Raw genomic sequence first — 14,099 nt, forward strand, 5'->3', positions numbered from 1 at the left:
AGTATTTAAGAACATGAAGATCATTACATTGCAACTCATTACATATAGATTCTTCTTTTTAATACATGAGATTTTGAAGTCCCTGCGTTATCTACATGTTTTAACTTTTGAATTTTTTCACAACATTGAGTGGAGAACATCCACTGAAGTGATTATGAAATTAAGTGAAAATTCAATATATTTACTCTTAATATCAGTAGTACCAGTATCATATATGTTTTTCCAAGATTCATTTTGTAGACATAAATGTAAATAATCACTAGATACAGCAATTACGATCCTTTCTTAGTTTTTAAATTAATATTTTGAAATTGTTCAGTGACATTGGAAACACATAGGATTTGTTTATCATGGTCAGACAAGCCATTGATTATAGGTTCTGTCGAATAGGAATTCAGTCTAATTCTGTGTACAAAACGTTTATCAATGGCTGTGTTACTTCAGCTTGTATGCTATGGGAAAATGACCCTACGAATAAGGTTTCCAGTTTCAAGGAGTGAATTTAATTTACTTTTACGGAAAAGTTCCGAGAGATAATCTATGTTTATGTCACTACAGATCACAAATTCCATATGAGATTTCTAAAGTGTTTTCTTTACAAATTCAATGTTGGCTATAAATATTAATAAATAATGTAAGAAATATGAATGATTGTAGTTATAAGTCTGATTTACATTATAAAAAGCAAGAAGTTACATTCCTCGGCAAGATTCGAACTTTCGATGTTTGGTTTTGTCGTCCAACGCACAACCACGGACCTATTCAATGCTTATGTTAATGACATACAATTTAGCTGTAGCAATGTGGTGTCATAACTTGGGGTTTGTTTATTTAATGTAATTAGATTTAATTTGATTAGTTTCGCAACAATTGGACTTCCTGTTATATCCTGTTATTTAGATATTTAATTTAGGGTTGATTTATTAACTCTTACTATGCAAGATGCCTCTTATTTCAATAATTCTATATCATGTTAAATAGTCATTGTCTACACTAAAGTATTATCGTCATCTCTCATTTCTCATCGTAATGGCGAACCGACGTGACATGAGACAGCGAGTTATAGCTCTAGTTGAGGCTGGATATGGGGCTAGATCTGCTGGCCGTTTGGTCGGTGTTCCTGGAAGTACAGCCGCGAGATGGGTTCATCGTTACCAAAATTTTGGGGAGGTCGAAAATCGCCCTATTCCTGGGCGTCCGCGGATTTCTTCATTGGAAGAGGATGCTCTTTTATTCGAGACAGTTCGACAGGACCCCTTTCTGACTGCTAACGAAATAAGAGCAGCATCTAACTTTCCCGGCTCTTCACAGACTGTGATCAGCAGGTTGAGGAACCGCGGTATTAGGAGCCGGAGGGCTGCGCAAATGGATATATTGGGGGGAAGCACAAGCTGTCGACCGTCTTGCCTTCGCTACCAATCGAGTGGATTTCGATTGGAGAAATGTAATTTTCTCCGACGAAACAACCATCTCGAGTGATTACGAAGGTCCTGTCAGTGTCTATCGTGAGGATGGTCTCCGACATGATCAGCGCTATGTACACCGACGTGAAAGATCGGGGCGCTTTAGCATATCGTGTTGGGGGTGGATGTCTTACGATGGACCTGGCGTTACAGAACGCATCGATGGCCGGTTTAATGCGGAAACTTACGAGCACATTCTGGAAAATATATTCCTTCCCTCCGCCCGAGAACGTTTTCCCGAAGGAACATTGCTGTTCCAGCAGGATAACCATCCCGTGCACTATGCTGCAAGCATTCAAAGATGGTTTCAAAGGAGACCCGAGATCGAAATCATTAATTGGCCTCCGAAGTCACCTGATTTGAATGTCATCGAAAATTTATGGGCGGAATTGAAAAAGAGAAGGATAGCCACCTATGCCCACCGACGCCCTCGAAATCGAGACGAATTGTGGGATCAAGTTGTTGACACCTGGGAAGATCTCGCCGGGGATCAGAACTTATTCCACAATCTCGTGACATCCATGCCGGATCGACTTAGAGCTGTAATAGAAGCTGATGGCATGTGGACAAGATTTTAAGTTAACAGCTCTCTTTTTGTTTCTTATGATTTTTGTTTGAGGAAGAATACTTTTAACTTCCAAGTAAGATTTATTTTTTTTGACGAGGTTCAGCCCAGAAATTGGGCATAAATTATTCCATATTTTTCGACAAATTAGACAGTCGAGGAACTCTGAACAAATTAATTACACCTCAATAAAAAAAAGTTTTACCTGGGATCGAACACGAGACGTTTCGGTTATACAATGGAACCGGCACGCTACTATATGAGCTACCGAGACAAGACAGTGATAGCAGCAGTCCAGAATGTAGATCCCTTAGCAGGCATTTGCCATTCGGTACAGTGAAGCAATGATATTTTGGGACTCGAGCTATGTTGTGAAATCCTGCCCTTAAATGGCAGTCTTCTTCGTGATCCTTATTCTGGTCCTTGTCCTTGTTGTGGTCCTTGTAACAATTCTTGTACTATCTGTCATGTTATGTATCCCTACGTCGATATCGAGTGAACCGCGCTGTAGAACTTTAACTTCCGACGACCAAGAATCGTCTCATTCTTTTTCAGGGTAACTGTACGTTAGAAAATACCTAAATACCGTAAATTATTTAGGTTATATTACAAAGAGGAGGGATGTCCGCTAAGAAGACGCCTATATATACCCAATGGTATTTTTTTAGTTGGTTACTTAAGACGCAGTATCAACTAGTCCTACTAGGTTACTTAGCGTCGAAGAATTTGATGATGGAGAGATGGTATTTGGAGAGATGAGGCCGAGAATTCGCCATAGATTATCTGACATTAGTCTTACTGTTGAGGAAAACCTTGGAAAAACGCAACCAGATAATCAGCCCAAGCAGGAATCGAACTCGCGTCTGAGCGCAATTTCGGGTGGGGAAGGAAAGCGTCTCAGCCCATTTGATCTACACTGGTGGCTCCCCAATAGTATTTTCTAAACTCCAACGCTCTATATATCTCTTGTGGATATTCTGTCACTGTTTGCTCTCACATTCACAACTTGGAATTCCATTTCTTGAAGTCTAGTACCTAACTATGATAGAACTGAGGTACAGAAAGAGTGACAACGTAACATTTTGATAATAGAGTAGTGCTTCCACCATTTAAAATTTGGTTTATTTAATTACATTCATTTTAAATGAACAAAGACTGTATAGATGCTAGAAAATTTTAGAAAGAGAAATTAAAAGAAAAATATTGCAAGTTTTATCATCTATTTGGTATTTTTTGGCACTGGAATGTATACTTTTATGGCTTTTTTTTTTGCATGTCTTGACAAAAAAAAAAATTGACGACGTAAGAGCAATGAAAAAGCACTGATAATTTTCTGCAGTATTTCGCGTGTACACATACTTCAATATGCTTACGGTTATTAGAAAATGTGCAAGTATACCAGGATTATTCAACTCATGTTAAAATTGCAAATGACTGTTTTACTTTCTCATTAAGCTGTAAAGATACAAAAAACCGATTCTAAGTTTTTTGCGGAAATTACACTTTTTCAGAATCCCTGAAAAAGAAAATGGTTTGGTTATGTCGTTTGTCGGACACTGAACAGCTATTTCTCCCAAACTATTAGGCGGAATTCGTATCTAAAAGTTGATTTATCCAAACAACGTTTCGAATGAAATATAGGCTATAACCACAGATTGAAAGTGTTATAACTGTGGAGAATGGGGAGGACAATAGGATATATTAAAATAAATAAAAAATTATTAAGTGTTTTGTACTTAAGTGCATGGTTAATTAGAAAATTAGGTTGAAAGTCTGCGTAGTTCGGCAACAACACACCGCCGATCACTTGAGAATACACACACGAACTCAAGTCTATAGAGTAGCATTCCGTTCCCTAGTCACTACAGCAGGGTTGCCAAACTTCCTAATGGCAGGAAAGTACGATACGCGTTAATCTTTTTATTCAGTTTGCAAGAAGTGTCCATGTTATTTAAAAACTGCAAAGAGATCAATAATTCTTTATATCAGTTCCTCAAATGACAAAAGTAAAAATAAGAATCGCACGAGAGTACTTATCGAGTAAAACACGTTAACATTTAGGGAATTTCTTTCTGAGAAGATTATTTATGGACTTTAAATTACTGAAAGCAAAAAACTACACGAATCACCAGACAATTTTCCTGGCGATTTTCTTGTAGTAACTAGAATAAAGTGACAAATGAGAAGGTGAAAATTGTATCGACGGGAATAAGTTTTTCAAAGATAAATTAATTATATACGGAATTATTTTACTTTTCGTTCCAATATTAGTTTATTTACCAGTTTCCGACAGAAACGGACAGTAGAAGAGGATCCTAAATAATTAAAAGACATACTGAACCGAAGCAAGGTCGTACAAATAAATATTTTTACTGTTCACTTAAGTCACTGAGAGATTTAAATATTCATTCTCAACCAGAAACCAAGGAATCTCTAGAGGGTCTAAGATCAGTTAATGAGGGACCGCAAACAAAATATTATGCAGAGGGTCATTTCATAAATAATGCACAGGTTGGTAGAACTGAAAAGTGGATGATGCGACACCAATGAAAATTACGTCAGTTGGAGTTGAAGATTTGAGGAAGAAGCACGTGTGTTTGTTTCGTCCATAGCATATTCTGTGTTTAGATAACGAGAGCTACACGTGTCTCGGGTACTACGTGACGACTGAAGATATTAGATTAAAGATTGACTCTTGATGTGGCAAACCCTCACAGAAATTCACAGCGAAGCGGAGTCTGTGATGGGTTTACAGTTTCTCGTTGGGCTACTCGCTCGTTTTCGTGTCAGCTTAGATGATGATGCAAGACCAGGAAGGCCGGGAACATCAACACATGAACAAAGTATGAAACTTGTGGCGGATGCTCTTCAGGAATATCGTCGAGCGAAGTATGAGGGACTTTCAGAAGCTACGAGGATTTCATCAAATTCAGTTTTCCGTATTTTGACAAAGAATTTGAAGAGAAAAATTTCTGCGCTATAGGTCCCTCACTGCTTGAATGCTGAACAGAAGCAGAAACGCCTGGACTTGAAAACTTGCTGACACGACCAGCACGAAGACGAGTAGTCCAACGAGAAATTGTATTACGATCCACTGTAACTTAACCACAAACTCCACTCAAAGCACTGTGGAAGTGTGGATTTCTGTCACGTGAAAATTCGATCTTTGGTCTTCAATCGTCACAGTACCCGAGACAAGTGTAGGCTCCATTTCTAGCTCTCTTTATCTAAACACAGAGTATGCTATAGACGAAACGAACACACGTGCTTCTTCCTCAATCCTTGAACTGCAACTGACGTAGTTTTCATTGGTGTTGCGCCATCCACTTCACAGTTCTACCAACCTGTGCTTTATTTATGAAATGACCCTCGTATTTACAATCTAGATTGAAGGAAAATGTTGTATACCAGAACAGTTATTTTTACGACTACTACCTATTAGGAAGATTAATAATAATAATAATAATAATAATAATAATAATAATAATAATAATAATAATAATAATAATATGAGAATTTAAACATCCGACTATTTCTGCTTTCAATAAAAACACAATAAAATTATTTTATTTTTAAATTTATCACAAATTTCACATTACTGTGTTCTATATTCTACTCTACACCTTAAGCAAGAGAGTCCACAATAATGTGCAGTAATGTGAGGAAAAGAAAGGTCACATCATAAAAAGTTTAGAAACATTGGATTTAAATATTTACATTATTTTTACGTGCCACTTTTCGTACATATAACATTTTAAATATTGTAATATACGTGTATTTATTACATGCAGATTTTTGTGCAAATTTATTTACATATAGTAGGTCTACATACTAATGAAATCAATATAATAAAGATTGTATAATTCTCGCATATGAAATATTTTACATCTATCCGGGTTTTGTCTGGCCAAAACGTGAAAGACAAAACAATAGCATACTAGCAATACTAGCATACCCGGTTGAGAGAGAGAGAGCATGAGAGAGAGAGAGAGGGGGGGGGAGCTTATTAAGAAGTCTTAACATTTCTGATATATATGTTCCTGGTTTTAACACTGGATTGTCCACACCTGTGGAGTAACGGTTAGCACGGCTGACCGCGAAACCAGGTGGCCCGGGTTCGAATCCCGGTCGGGGCAAGTTACCTGGTTGAGGTTTTTTCCGGGGTTTTCCCTCAACCCAATTTGAGCAAATGCTGGGTAACTTTCGGTGCTGGACCCCGGATCATTTCACCGGCATTATCACCTTCATATCATTCAGACGCTAAATAACCTAAGATGTTGATACAGCGTCGTAAAATAACCTACTTAAATAAAAAAAAATAAAAACACTGGATTAGAGAAAACTGATTGATATTCATTTCTTTACTTCGTTTTATTTTGTAAATACGTATTTGTACCATATAGTATTTCACTGTTTGACAAACGGAAGTGTATTGAATAATTATTAAATAGGGAATAGATAGATAAAATATTTTAACATCAGAAATGTTAGATATTAAGTTCTAATAGAATATAGTTAACTTCAGAAACTTGAACAAGAATAGTTTAATATTACGTTGTCCCGTTTTTGTTTTTCTTTTACTATGCTTACTAAACAACAGCAGCCATTTTGTTTATTATTTCCTTTGCGTTTGATCTCTTTTCTTCCACCACTTAAACACATTTAGTAGAAATCATTATTGTCCTCGGCGTATTAGAAATCATTTTTGAGGTCAGACACTTCATTCATTACGCCTTGGTGCATAGATAACTTATCGGCACGGTATGTTCTGCGGGATTGCCTATTTTTCCATTTATAACATGTCACAATATGAATAATGCCACCCAAGCGTCCAGCCATATCTGCGAAATATTTAACTAAACGTCTTACATCACTCTTGACTACCACAGAGCTCATGCTGCCAACCTACAAGACAAGAAATGCGAGAAATACGTGAATTTGATAAGGTTATCCTTTTAATATTAAAAAAAATAATAACAATAAGACGAAAACGTTAGGCAACATTAAAAAAAAGTTAAGCCGTCGCCTCTAAATCACGGAGATCATCGTATCAATGCGGAAGAGCGGAAGTCGTGGGATAATTGCAGGCAACTCACACATTATGCAGGAAAGTTGGCAGTCTGTAATACAATATAACCACAAACTGTCATAACAAACGAATAGCTGCGACCTGCTTGTAATATCTACAGGTTCGTCCCTTGAACGTATTTATTACTATATACAGGGTGCCTCCGGAGGAACGTAAAATACTTCAGGATAATGTAGTTTGGGTTAGAGATCTCGGATTATAACTCTGCCGGTCAGTGGCCGTTAAATTTCAAGTAGTTTATCTTACAACGTGGGCGTCAGCGCATTGAAAACTTTACAACTTTCCTCCCATCGTAAGTGAGACGTTGCATAGAGGCAGGGAGATCTGTAACCTATATCGATTTAATCTGATATACTGAACCTACTGTATGTCCGAAGTCTAAAATACTGCCGTTCCGTGTATTAGCCTATACTTGTGTTAAACCAGATCTCTTATACATGTCAGCATCTAAGCACGCAACCTGCGCAACACACACAACTGAATACATGTTCACTTGACATTTAATTCGTGTATTCGCATAGTGAATATGTAGACATGTTTTTTGTCTATGGATGCTTAGATGACAATGCATTGTCTGCTGTTGAATATAGACGTCATTTTACCAATTGAAAGGTTCCATCTAGCTGTGTGTTTTCTCGTGTTTACCGGATGTTACCTGAAAACGGCGAGCTACTAAGTGTTCCATTGCGATCGGAAAGACAACCGGTACCTGATAAATTTACAATTAATGGAATCCATAAGAAGGGCAACCATAGTAATTTGTCTTGTGTAATTATTGTATTTTCTTTTTGAGTTTGTAGCCTACTTAATTATGAAATAAACTTAGTGGAACAACACAAGATGCAGCATTTTCAAAAATGTATCATATCACAATGTTCTAAAAAGTAGAACAACGTCTATAATGCCTCTCTCCATTTAGAGTTCGCCTATCATTAACTTCCCAACCGTTACATTTCGGACATAGGCAGACCATATATAAGATTAAATCAATGTAGATTAACCCAAACTACATTATCCTGAAGTATTTTACATTCCTCCTGAGACACTCTGTATGTCAACATTTTCATTTCTTTTACTAGAATGTCAGTGTAAGGCTCGCAAAGCCTACATAATAAAAATCAGTTTCTTTTTATTGTAACGAAACCATGAATAATTTTCGAATACTAAATGTCTGATTTCATAGGACTATAATCTTAAAGATGGTTTAATTGCAAATAAAATATATTTCATAAGAATAAGACTACATATTGCAAAACGCGACCGCACAACGAATTTGTTGTACAGATAATATACATCACATTTTGAAATGCTACTGTGCCTTAGCGCAGAAATAGTAGGCGTCTTTTGAAGACGAGTTCCATATAGTCTTTACCAGTAACATAGTGATTTGTAAAGGTTTCAGATACTGTTTTTCAGCTCAAATAATATTAAAAGTGTAAGTGCTACATATTGTTTGGTAACTGAAAATACAGTCTGATAATATTTCCAAAATGAATAATTTTCAGTCTTTAGGCAAATACTGAAATATTTCAGACCGAAGTCCATATTTCAACTGAATGTAGGTCCTGTAGACTGGCTTGCGTTAGTTTTTATACTGTTTATATTTACAATAAAGTAAATGCAACGTTCTGTTCAAAAGAAGAAATCATTTATGATAATCCTGTCAGATCACATCGAGTTCCATACAGTCTCTACCAGTAACATAATGATTTGTAAAAGTTTCAGATACTGTTTTTCAGCTCAAATAATATTACAGGTGTAAGTGCTACATATTGTTTGGCAACTGAAAATATATTTCCAAAATGGATAATTTTCAGTCCTTAGGCAAATACTGAAATCTTTCATACCGAAGTCCATATTTCAACTGAATGTAGGTCCTGTAGACCTGGCTTGCGCTAGTTTTTATACTGTTTATATTTACAATAAAGTAAATGCAACGTTCTGTTCAAAAGAAGAAATCATGTCTGATAATCCTGTCAGATCACATAGGCTACTGGCAGCTTCTGAATTACTACAGATTTTCGGACCAGATCCCTAGGCAAGATCGAATTTATATCGTATAACTTCAAACTTCACAAACAGTAAGAGGAAACTAACAAATGGTTTCTAAAAGTGTATGAATTCTTAAAATTGGATATTACCATCATCATCGATCATACCTTCGACATTAACAGAGAATTTACTATGGAAAACACTTCCAATGAAATTAGAGAAATCATGTCTAATAATTTAGCAATCGATATCAAAATTAAACAGCCTATTCGGATTGGCAACATAGAAAAGAAAGATAACAGAAAAAATACAATGGGAGCAGTACAAGAGAACAGGGAACGACGAAGAATGCGGAAGGATCTGTACGGGCATATAAGAAAGAGATGTACCAGAACAATTGTGGGAAGACTGGAAGGAATGAAGGTTCGGAAATAGGAAAATGTAAAAAATTACAAAATCAGTATACATATGTACAATAAGGTTAAAAAAGAATGGGCCGGCTACAAATGTCAAATTTCCAGAAACAGAACAGTACGCATGCTCGTCCCCTTGAAGCTCCAGTTCACAAGATGACACAATTAAACCATGCAAATGTGCTGTATTTTGTTCTAAAATAAAAAGAAGGGTTGATTCTAGCTGCAACAGGGCCTCTGAATAGTAAAATAGCAATACAATTTGTAAATATTAAATCTATCGAAAATGTATCGAAACGAAGATGGACGAGAAAGCTACGTAATACGCCGGATAGAAGTACGGGCCATTGTAGCGTAGGTGGCTTAAGCATGGGTCTGAATCAGATAGGGCTGGTTGTAGTAGGTTTGAATCTCCCCTAGTCTTAACTTTTTACATTACAAATTTACCATAGCCTAACAAGTTTTTACATACACCATTATTTTACAAAAATACCACGTGGCGATATCGCCTGGAAGTCGATTGGGTGTTCAGTAAATATAGTCCCGTCGCTCTTATTTTCGGCAGCCTGCGGATGACAAGACGCACAGGTTTAAATGTAGCCAACCTGCAACACTTAAACCACCAAGAGTCGGCACATTCTTTTTAACTCAATTGTACATGCATGCATGTATCCACACATACGAGAGGCCCGTTTTGAATCTATAACCTTCGGTAGACTATGTCGTATCAGGGAGCTGATGTCTAAGAGAGTTGTTAGACGTATTGACTTATTCAGACCTGTTAAAATTAGCCTATTGACTTAGGACTGTTACAAAGACGACATAAAATTTCTCAGATACCAGTGATAAAGGTTTCCCGTATAGTAGTTATTCAGCTTATAGAAGAGCTTTGCGAGAGCAGTAATATTAAAGGAACCAGTAGCAACGTCTCATTCATTTGGAGATAGCATACACAGTACCCCCTACCGAGATGGCAGCACGATCTCGCCGCCAATTGAATAAGGAATGTAAGAAATATAAGTTAATGTTGAACAGAGACGTTGATTTATAACACTTTCGATGTGTCTAATGGTGTACATAAAACCAGTGTTTCATGTGAAAATTTGTTACTCCTTATGTAAGATATTAATTTTACGTCGAGAGACATAAGTCGAGTCATTGTGGATATCATTAACAAGTTACTACACCAAACGCATGAATAACGTACAGTTTCATTATGTGGATAGCGATTGATTGATGATGTGCATTTCCAGAGGAAGGAACGCGATTCTATAGCGCTTTTCGTGGAGTCACTTGCCTATTCAGTACTGAAGTACAGAGTGAGTATTATGTATGTAACTGTTGTATCGCCTTACCGCTTCTCGGTCTGAAACTTTCTCGGCAAACGGACAATCACTAGCAGCTCGATGCTAGCAGATACACGCTGCTCTTCCAAAGACAGAAACAATTTTACGAAGAAGCATAGAGATTCAAAATAGGCATAAATAGGGCTTTTTCAATGCTGATGAACTATAAAAAACACCGTGTTTCGATGATCTACCATCGTTTTCAGGTGGAAAGTAAGAAAAACAATTGTAGTTATTTTGAGTGCAGTGAAAAACAGCTTAGTTCACAACTCAGAGTACGTCAGTGGTTATCGATACACACACGGTCCGTAATTTAACTGGTCCACAATACAATACCACGTTGTTGTCGGCATATATCACCATGTTGTAAGTGGAAAATTCTAATAAAGAAGTAATCTGTGCATAGAAAACTTTATTTCGTATGTTCTTGGACTTTTTTTAACTTCTACATCTAATATAACAATGGTACATAAAATATATTGAAGTAAATTGTAACCAACCTCAACTAGAGACCTATCTTTCCAAAGGGGCTAAATGCCTGGTAATTGTTCAAATTTCATTTTATTCAATCTAAGGGAGCTTTCACACCGCAGTGACACGTCGCATGTGACTTGTCACATGAAAACGAACAAATCAGAAACAAATTAAATCTTTCATATAGGAGTGGTAGGACTCGCCACATCTGCCACGTGTCTCTTTGAAGCCACTCGCATATCGGACAGGATCGTTTTCTTTCCAGAGTGCAACTTGCCACCTGAGTCGTGCATGAGCAGTGAATGATTCAAGTTCCAACCAGACTGCAGAAAGGATCTGACGAGTTCAGTTTCTGCTAGTGCGCAGTGTTTTATCTGTTGTTAACATATCTCAACACATGCCTCTTCCAGAAAGTGAGGACTTCAACATTGTTTGTTGAAGTTATGAATCTTACGAATGTTTGTTCGATACGTCACCAAATTACAGATAAAAGATGAGCAGGACAGGGCATGGAATCTTGTGGCTCAACAATTTTCCTCCACAAATACCAAGAATAATATACAATGCAATAATGCAATTCTGATACAAATAGAAGTGGTGAGATCAAACACCAGAATTCACTGTAAAACCCTGAAATTTTTCTGAATGCATCTCTAGTTGCTGTGCATATTTACATTATCTCTCAGATATGAATGTACCCAACACGACTTCTTACGTCGTCTTCTGGCAATCACAACAGCTGTCAAAGCAATACTTATATCAACATCATCGGCGGAAGACATCTTGAGAACTGAGAAATAAGCAAAAGAAAACATTTGCCACTGATAACTGCCATTCTGGTTTGCAACCTTCATGCCATTTGTCACTTACCACTTGCCATTTTGGTGTGAAAGCTCTCTAAAGCAGATAGGTACATCCAAATACGCATATTATATCATACTAAATGGGCTCTGTCGTAGTTCAGCTGTAAGTAACTCATTCGTGAGCCGAAAGATGGTGTTGAAGGTATCTCAACAAGCATTTGGCAGTGTTTTTTTCATCAATCTCAGAAACTTTCTTTTGACGCATAGCCCCTTTGGAAAGACAAGTCTTCAATTATACACAAGGAGATACTGGCTAATATCAGAACACTTTATTGTTTCGCATTTACTAAACATTTACGGATTAATGAGTCATCATTTGAGAATAAGCTAAAAAATATCGGCAGGCAAAACCAGGGATCCTGTACAAGACAGCAACCAGTGAAGTCTTCATAATCGTTGTCGTAGTGACATCTCTTATAAAAAAAACTGAGAATGGAGTAATGATGTGACTGAAATCTAAAAAGGGATATTTTGCATTGCAGGACATTAAACATGGGAAAAAGACTTCTTTTATGAAAAATTTTCCCTTCTAAAATTCGTCTTTTGAGCACAGTAACAAGACCATGTACAAATATGCATGATTACATGTGTTAGCATATCACATTACAATGTTTAAATCATAATCTGCCTCATAAAATGAAAACAAGGAATCGATATTATTATAAAAGCCATCCTTTGCGTCTCAATCTATCTATTTTTCCTATAGATTTCAATGTAGGGTAAACATTGGTAATTCCGTGGCAGTGGTTATTTCGTGATACTTTTTCTTTGCTCTTTTGTGAACTAACCAATGGTGTTACGAAATCCAAATTTCCGCCTCCAGTTTCCAGAAACATACAGCTAAGCTTTGTGTGACTATTGTATTTGCTTCAATGAGCTTTTATGTTTGGAGACAGCAAGTTTGCGTCGACTTCTCAGGCATACAAATTTTGTGGATGTTTGTAATTACATTACAGGCTTATTACTAAAGGTAAGCATATGATATTTGGTACAAAGATTTATTGTATCTTCATGAAATTTTAGGAAATGTTTTTGGAATTTTAGATACATCTGTAGTCGCCATATAGGCTTAGCTTTACTGATAGAAATCTTAGCTGTTTGAGGCGAAATTTTGTTGAGCATTAAGTGTTACAATTTTTAAAATGTATTACAATAGCAATTTTAGAAATCTGAAGACAAGATGTGATAACAAAAAAGAAAACGGAGACGCAATGGGTTCAGTGTAGCTTCTGTTTGATTTGTTATCATGCTAAGTGTCAATGATAAGTGCTAGATGACTTGCAAGAATTGTGACAGAAGATGGAACATGGCTCCACCATTTTGGACCGGAGACAGAGGCACACAATGGAGTGGCATCATGCAAATTCACCAAAGAAATAGAAATTCAAAAGTACACCTTCGGCAGGAAACGTTATGGCTACTGTGTTTTTCGATTCAGAAGGACTCTTGCTTGTGGACATCATGCCACACGGAACCACCATTCATTCTGACGCGTATATGGCAGGCAACTCTCAAGAAAATTCAAGCTCGACTGAGTCGTGTTCGACGACATCGGGAGAAGCAGGATGTTCTGCTATTGCACGACAATACACAGCCATATGTCAGTCACAAGACCACAGACCAGATCAGAAAATTCGGATAGACAACACTGAAACATCCGCCTTACAGTCCTGAACTGGCACCGTGCGATTACCATCTCTTTGGTAAACTGAAGGATCCCTTTGCGGAACGAGGTTAGAAGATGACTCCCTTGTGCACGCTGCTGAAGGGTGGCTCAGACGTGTTGGTCCAGACTTTTACCGTGCTGGTCTACAGGCCCTCGTTCCTAGGTTACGTAAGGCAGTTGAAAGCGACAGGGATTATGTGGAAAAGTGACACTTTGTTCCTTAAGGAT

At 37.1% G+C, this 14,099-nt stretch overlaps 1 protein-coding gene across 3 annotated transcripts in view; it reads right to left on the reverse strand.

Moving 5' to 3' along the window:
* Positions 1 to 14,099, reverse strand: part of Atf3 (Activating transcription factor 3) — a 272,512-nt gene that overhangs the window by 15,621 nt on the left and 242,792 nt on the right. The gene's annotated exons all lie outside the window — the stretch shown is intronic.

This window comes from Periplaneta americana, chromosome 7 (genome assembly GCF_040183065.1).
Source record: "Periplaneta americana isolate PAMFEO1 chromosome 7, P.americana_PAMFEO1_priV1, whole genome shotgun sequence".
Lineage (NCBI taxonomy): Eukaryota > Metazoa > Arthropoda > Insecta > Blattodea > Blattidae > Periplaneta > Periplaneta americana.